The sequence below is a fragment of the Phascolarctos cinereus genome, unplaced genomic scaffold (genome assembly GCF_003287225.1).
Source record: "Phascolarctos cinereus isolate Bilbo 61053 unplaced genomic scaffold, phaCin_HiC Scaffold_7;HRSCAF=346, whole genome shotgun sequence".
NCBI classification, from domain to species: Eukaryota; Metazoa; Chordata; class Mammalia; order Diprotodontia; family Phascolarctidae; genus Phascolarctos; species Phascolarctos cinereus.
This window is the reverse complement of record NW_027556180.1, coordinates 70198977-70205001: the sequence shown is the minus strand read 5'-3', so window position 1 is coordinate 70205001 and position 6025 is coordinate 70198977. Positions and strand designations below refer to the sequence as shown.

Sequence of the window (6025 nt, the reverse complement as noted above, 5' to 3'; positions counted from 1 at the left end):
GCGGCAAAGAAACTGACATACACCAGCTGAGCAGTCTGCTTGCCTTCCCTGGTGAGCTTTTTATCCTTACCTGGTCAGGGTCCCCAACAGCCCAGAGTTGGGCTGAAATTCCTGGGACAGCACCAATTCTCTGCACCTGCAGGACCACCCATTTGTGCACCTCGTGATCGCCGGAGGGGAAAAGAAATCCTTGCAGATACCCCACCCCCGGAGTCTAAACTCCGCCAGCTTTTTCGCTGCACCCTCGCATTCTGTTTGCACAGATGCCCTTTGAATGGTCTATTAACATCTGTGGAAAAGGTGAGGTGGTTTAAGCAACCCTGAATTCTCTCCCCGCCTTCCGTCCAGATGCAGCCTCAGATGACAGATTCTGGCTCCTTTTTTTTTTTTTAAACTTCGATGCCAAGTGAAAAAAGAAAAAAGAAAGGAAAGGAAAGACCCAGGGCAAGGAATGGGAGGCTTGGGCTTAATAGGATGCACTTTCTTCAATTAAAGAAAAAAATCCATTTCAATTTGTACTCTTGGATAAAGACAATCCACGCATTCCTGGGTGCTCCAACTGGGATTAGAATTTATTGGGTTTGGTCCCTTTCCCATCCCCCCAACGGATGTCCTTGCTGCTCCTGTGGGCCGCAGACTAGCAGATTGGGGGCAAGAAACAGGCTTTGCGGAGGAGAAACGTGGCAGGAGCAGCGGCTTAATTCCAGGGTCTTCTTCCAGTTTGTGAATGTTCGAGGCTTAGTGCTTGGTTAGGTTTCTTGACGTTTGCATCTGCTTACGCTTTGGGCCATAATGGAAGAGTCATAGTAAAAATTATGAGTGTATCTCCCGGTTCTCTTAAGCCAATGCCTTATCTTCTACACCCACGGGGAAGAAAGGCGGCGGCGGAGGGGGGGGGTGCGGAGAGGGGGTGATGTATTCAGCAGCATCCGAGTTGAGCCAATTTCATCTCTGGCTGCTTGATAACAGATTCTTCTTAAAGAGGGATCGTGCTGGAGTGTTTCCATCTCTGCAAGTGGGTGAGATGTAGGCAGAAGGAGCTTCTTTACCTATGCCTGGGTAATGCAAGAGGGCTAGACAAGGCTGCAGCTCTATTTTTCCTGTGTTTTGTGTCGAATTGAGTGTTGGATTATACTTATTCTTCTCTTTATATTTTTCATCTTGCTTCATGAATGCAACACAATAGTGGTTTGCAAATGGATCTGATCTGGTTCCTACTTGAAATTTTAAGAGGGCTGTGTGATGTGTCTAAGGGATGTCTTTCCTGCATCTAGTCAGAAAAGGAAGCATGCTTCTTTTGAAGGTCAGTTATTACAAGATATGGCCCTGTAATTTGGAACTATGCCTAAAGGGCTATAAAACTGTATATATTCTTTGATCCAGTAATACCACTACTAGGTCTGTATCCCAAAGAGATCATAAAAAAGGGAAAAGGACTCACATGTACCAAATATTTATACCATCTCTTTTTGTGGTGTCAAAGAATTGGAAATTGAGGGGATGCCCATCAACTGGGGAATGGCTGAACAAGTTATGGTATATGAATGTAATGGAATACTATTGTTCCATGAGAAATGATGAACAGGCAGCTTTCAGAAAAATCTGGAAAGACTTCATGAACTGATGTTGAGTGAAGTGAACAGAACCAGGAGAACGTTGTATACAATAAAGGCAAAATTGTGTGATGATTAACTATGGTAGACTTAGCTCTTCTCAGCAATACAATGATCTAAGCCAATTCCAAAAGACTCATGATGGAAAATGCTACCCATGTCCAGAGAAAGAACTATGGAGTCTCAATGCAGATCAAAGCACACTATTTCCTCTTTTTTATCTGTTTTTTCTTTCTCATGGTTTTTCCCTTTGGTTCTGATTCTTCTTTCACAACATGACTGATGTGGAAATAAGTTTAATATAATTATACATGTATAGCCTGTATCAGATTGCATTCCAAGGGAGGGAGGAAGGGTGTAAAAGGGGAAATTTTGGAACTCAGAATCTTATGAAAGTGAATGTTGAAAACTATCTTTACATGTAACTGGAAAAAAACACTATTAAGTGGGAAAAAAATAAGCAAACAGATAAATAAATGATGCAAAAAATTTCAGTCTTTCTTCGCTCGCATGTACAAAGGTCCAAAGGAACAGAACTGCTCAGCAATGCCTTGGGAAAATTGTTATTTGAGATGGAGCAATAATACGGATGAAAAGTTCTTGTTTCTGGCATTGACCATTTCCTCTCTTCTGCAGGTTTAAGGAACATGCCTCAGGACAACCGCTATGTTACATTAACTGGCACTATCATTAAGGGAGAAAAAGGGTCAGACATCCATGTTACTTTAATAGAGAAGGAGCTGCAGGAAGTCCAAGTCCAAAGAGTTAGCAAATGATGCTGCACCAGAGGGAAAGAAGGCCTGCCAAATTGCAGCAGACTGAGGTCACTACGTGGTCTTGTAGGTGGTGGTCTGCTTGCCTGTGGTTTTTGTCCTGATATTCATTGTTTCTTTCTACTATGGTACAAGCACTTGGTGTAACATTTTGGTGTACAATGGTGTACAATAAGAAAAGGACCTTTTGGCACAAGATCTCCTGCTGCCCCTGCCTCATCCTCTTTTATCCCGTCCTCATCATGACTGTGGCCTCTTCTCTGGGCCTCTATGCTGCTGTAGCCCAGCTCTCGTGGTCCTGGGGAGCATGGTGGCTGGCTGCCCGGGACATGGAGAAAGGCTTCTGTGGCTGGCTCTGTAGCAAGCTTGGCCTGGAAGACTGCTCACCCTACAGTATTGTGGAACTGCTTGAGTCTGACAACATCTCTGGCAGCCTCTCCACCAAGGATCCCACACAAGGGGAAGAAACTTCTGTTGTCCGACTGCCCCATTTCCCCCTAGGCCCTTGTTCTCTTCTAGAGTGGGCCAACAGCATTACTCTTTATGTGCCATTTCAAATTTCTGAAGAGTACATGGGAACAATATCTGGATCAATGATACCTTCCTTATTCCTCGGAGTAAACTTAGCTTTCCCTAGACATTCCCTAGACCTGCCTACTTTGGTGGCTCAATCTGGAATCCCGTGGTGGCCAGGAGAGAAGGAGATGGGGCTGGATGGTTGGGTGGAAAAAGTGTGCCAAAGCAGTCTTTCTTCTCTGCCCCAAAGTGATAACATCTGGAATATAAAGATTATGATTTTTAAAAATTTATTTATTTTTAGTTTTCAACATTCACTTCAATAAGATTTTGAGTTTTAAATTTTCTCCCCTTCCCATTTCTCCTCCCACCCTCAGTTCCGAGACAGTGTATAATCCGATATAGGCTCTACATATACATTCATGTTGAGCATATTTTCCCATTAGTCATGATGTAAAAACAGTTAGAACTAATGGAAGGAGCTACAAGAATGAAGCAATAAAACAAAACAACAAAGGAAAAGGAGAGCAAATAGTATGCTTCCATCTGCAGTCAGATTCCATATTTCTTTTTTGTTTTGTTTTTGCTAGGCAATGAGTTAAGTGACTTGCCCAGGGTCACACAGCTAGTAAGTGTCAAGTGTCTGGTCTGAGACCAGATTTGAACTCAGATCCTCCTGACCTCAGGGCTGGTGCTCTATCCACTGTGCCACCTAGCCACCCCTATATTTCTCTGGGTGTGGATAGCAATTTGCATCATGATTCTTTTGTAGTTTTCTTAGATTCTTGTGTTCTTATGAAAAGCCAAGCCTACCAAAGTCAGTCATTCTGTATTGTGGTTGCTACTGTGTACAATGTTCTCCTGGTTCTGCTTACTTCACTCTGTATCAGTTCATGTAAGTCTTTCCAAGTTTTTTTGAAGTCTGCTTGGTCATCATTTCTTATAGCACAATAGTATTCCATTACATTCACGTACCACAACTTGTTCAGCCATTCCCCAGTTGATGGGCATCCCCTCAATTTCCAATTCTTTGCCACCACAAAAAGAGCTGCTATGATTATTTTTGTACATGTGGGTCCTTTTCTCATTTTTATGATCTCTTTGGGATACAAACCTAGAAGTGGTATTGCTGGGTCAAAAGGTATGCACAATTTTATAACCCTTTTGGCATAGTTCCAAATTGCTCTCCAAAATGGTTGGATCATTTCACAATTCCACCAACAATGTATTAGTGTTCCAATTTGCCCACATCTTCTCCAAACATTTACCATTGTCCTATTTTGTCACATTAGCCAATCTGATAGGTGTGATGTGGTACCTCAGAGTCAATTTGATTTGCATTTCTCTAATCAATAGTGATTTAGAACATTTTTTCATATGACTATAGACAGCTTTAGTTTCTTCCTCTGAGACCTGCCTGTCCATGTCCTTTGACCATTTCTCATTTGGGGAATGACTTGTATTCTTATAAATTTGACTTAATTCTTTATATATTTTACAAATGAGGCCTTTATCAGAGACACTGGTTGTAAAAATTCTTTCCCAGTTTTCTGCTTCCCTCCTAATCTTGGATGCATTGGCTTTATTTGTGCAAAAACTTTTCCATTTAATGTAATCGAAATTGTTCATTTTGCATTTCATAATGTTCTCTATCTTTTGTTTGGTCGCAAATTCTTCCCTTCTCCACAGATCTGAAAGGTAAACTATTCCTCACTCTTCTAGTTTGCTTACAGTATCAATCTTCATACCTAAATCATATATCCATGTTGACTTTACCTTGGTACAGGGCATAAGATGCAGGTCTATGCCTGGTGTCTGCCATACATTTTTCCAGTTTTCCCAGTAGTTTTTGCTAAATAGAGATTTTTTTATCCCAGAAGCTGGAGTCTTTGGATTTATCAAATAGTAGATGAGTATAATCATTGACTGTTGTGTCTTGCACACCTAACCTATTGCACTGATTCAGCACTCTATTTCTTAGCTAGTAACAAGTAGTTTTGATGATTGCTCCTTTATAATACAATTTAAGATCAGGTGCAGCTAGGCCACCTTCCCTTGCATTTCTTTTCATTAGTTCCTTTGATATTCTGGACTTTTTGTTCTTCCAGATGAATTTTGTTATTGTTTTTTCTAGCTCTATAAAATAATTTTTATAGTTTGATTGGTATGGCACTGAATAAGTAAATTAATTTAGGTAGAATTTTCATTATTATATTAGCTCTACCTACTCATGAGCAACTTATATTTTTCCAATTATTTAGATCTGACTTTATTTGTGTGAACAGTATTTTGTAATTGTGTTCATATAGTTCCTAGGTTTGTCTTGGCAGGTAGACTCCCAAATATTTTATAGTGTCCACAGTAATTTTAAATGGAATTTCTCTTTTTATATCTTGCTGCTGGGGCTTTGTTAGTAATATGTAGAAATGCCAATGATTTGTGTGGGTTTATTATATATCCTGCAACTTTGCTAAATTTGTTTATTATTTCAAGTAATTTTTTACCTGATTCTCTAAGATTCTCTAGATATACCATCATATCATCTGCAAAGAGTGATATCTTTGTTTTTTCTTTGCCTATTCTAATTCCTTCAATTTCTTTTTCTTCTCTAATTGCCACAGCTCACATTTCTAGCACAATATTTAATAACAGTGATGATAGTGGACATCCTTGTTTCAACCTCGATCTTATTGGAAATGCTTCTAGTTTATCCCTATTGCATATAATGCTTGATGGTTTTTGATAGATGCCTTCTATCTTTTTAAGGAAGACTCCATTTATTCCTATGCTCTCTAGTGCTTTTAATAAGAATGGGTTTTGTATTTTGTCAAATGCTTTTTCTGCATCTATTAAAATAATCATATGATTTCTGTTAGTTTTGTTGTTGATATGGTTAACTATGCTGATAGTTTTCCTAATATTGAACCAGCCCTGAATTCCTGGTATAAATCCTACCTAGTCATAGTGTAGTGTCCCCAAAATAAGTTGTTGTAATCTCTTTGCTAATATTTTATTTAAAATTTTTGCATCTATATTCATCAGGGAAATTGGTCTATAATTTTCTTTATCTGTTTTGGCTCTTCCTGGCTTAGGTATCAGCACCATATTTGTATTATAAAAAGG

At 39.6% G+C, this 6025-nt stretch overlaps 1 pseudogene; it reads left to right on the top strand.

The window, feature by feature from the left end:
- The first annotated feature begins 2253 nt into the window (after positions 1 to 2253).
- LOC110219441 (transmembrane protein 169 pseudogene) lies at positions 2254 to 3392 on the top strand (annotated as a pseudogene).
- Positions 3393 to 6025: the final 2633 nt, after the last annotated feature.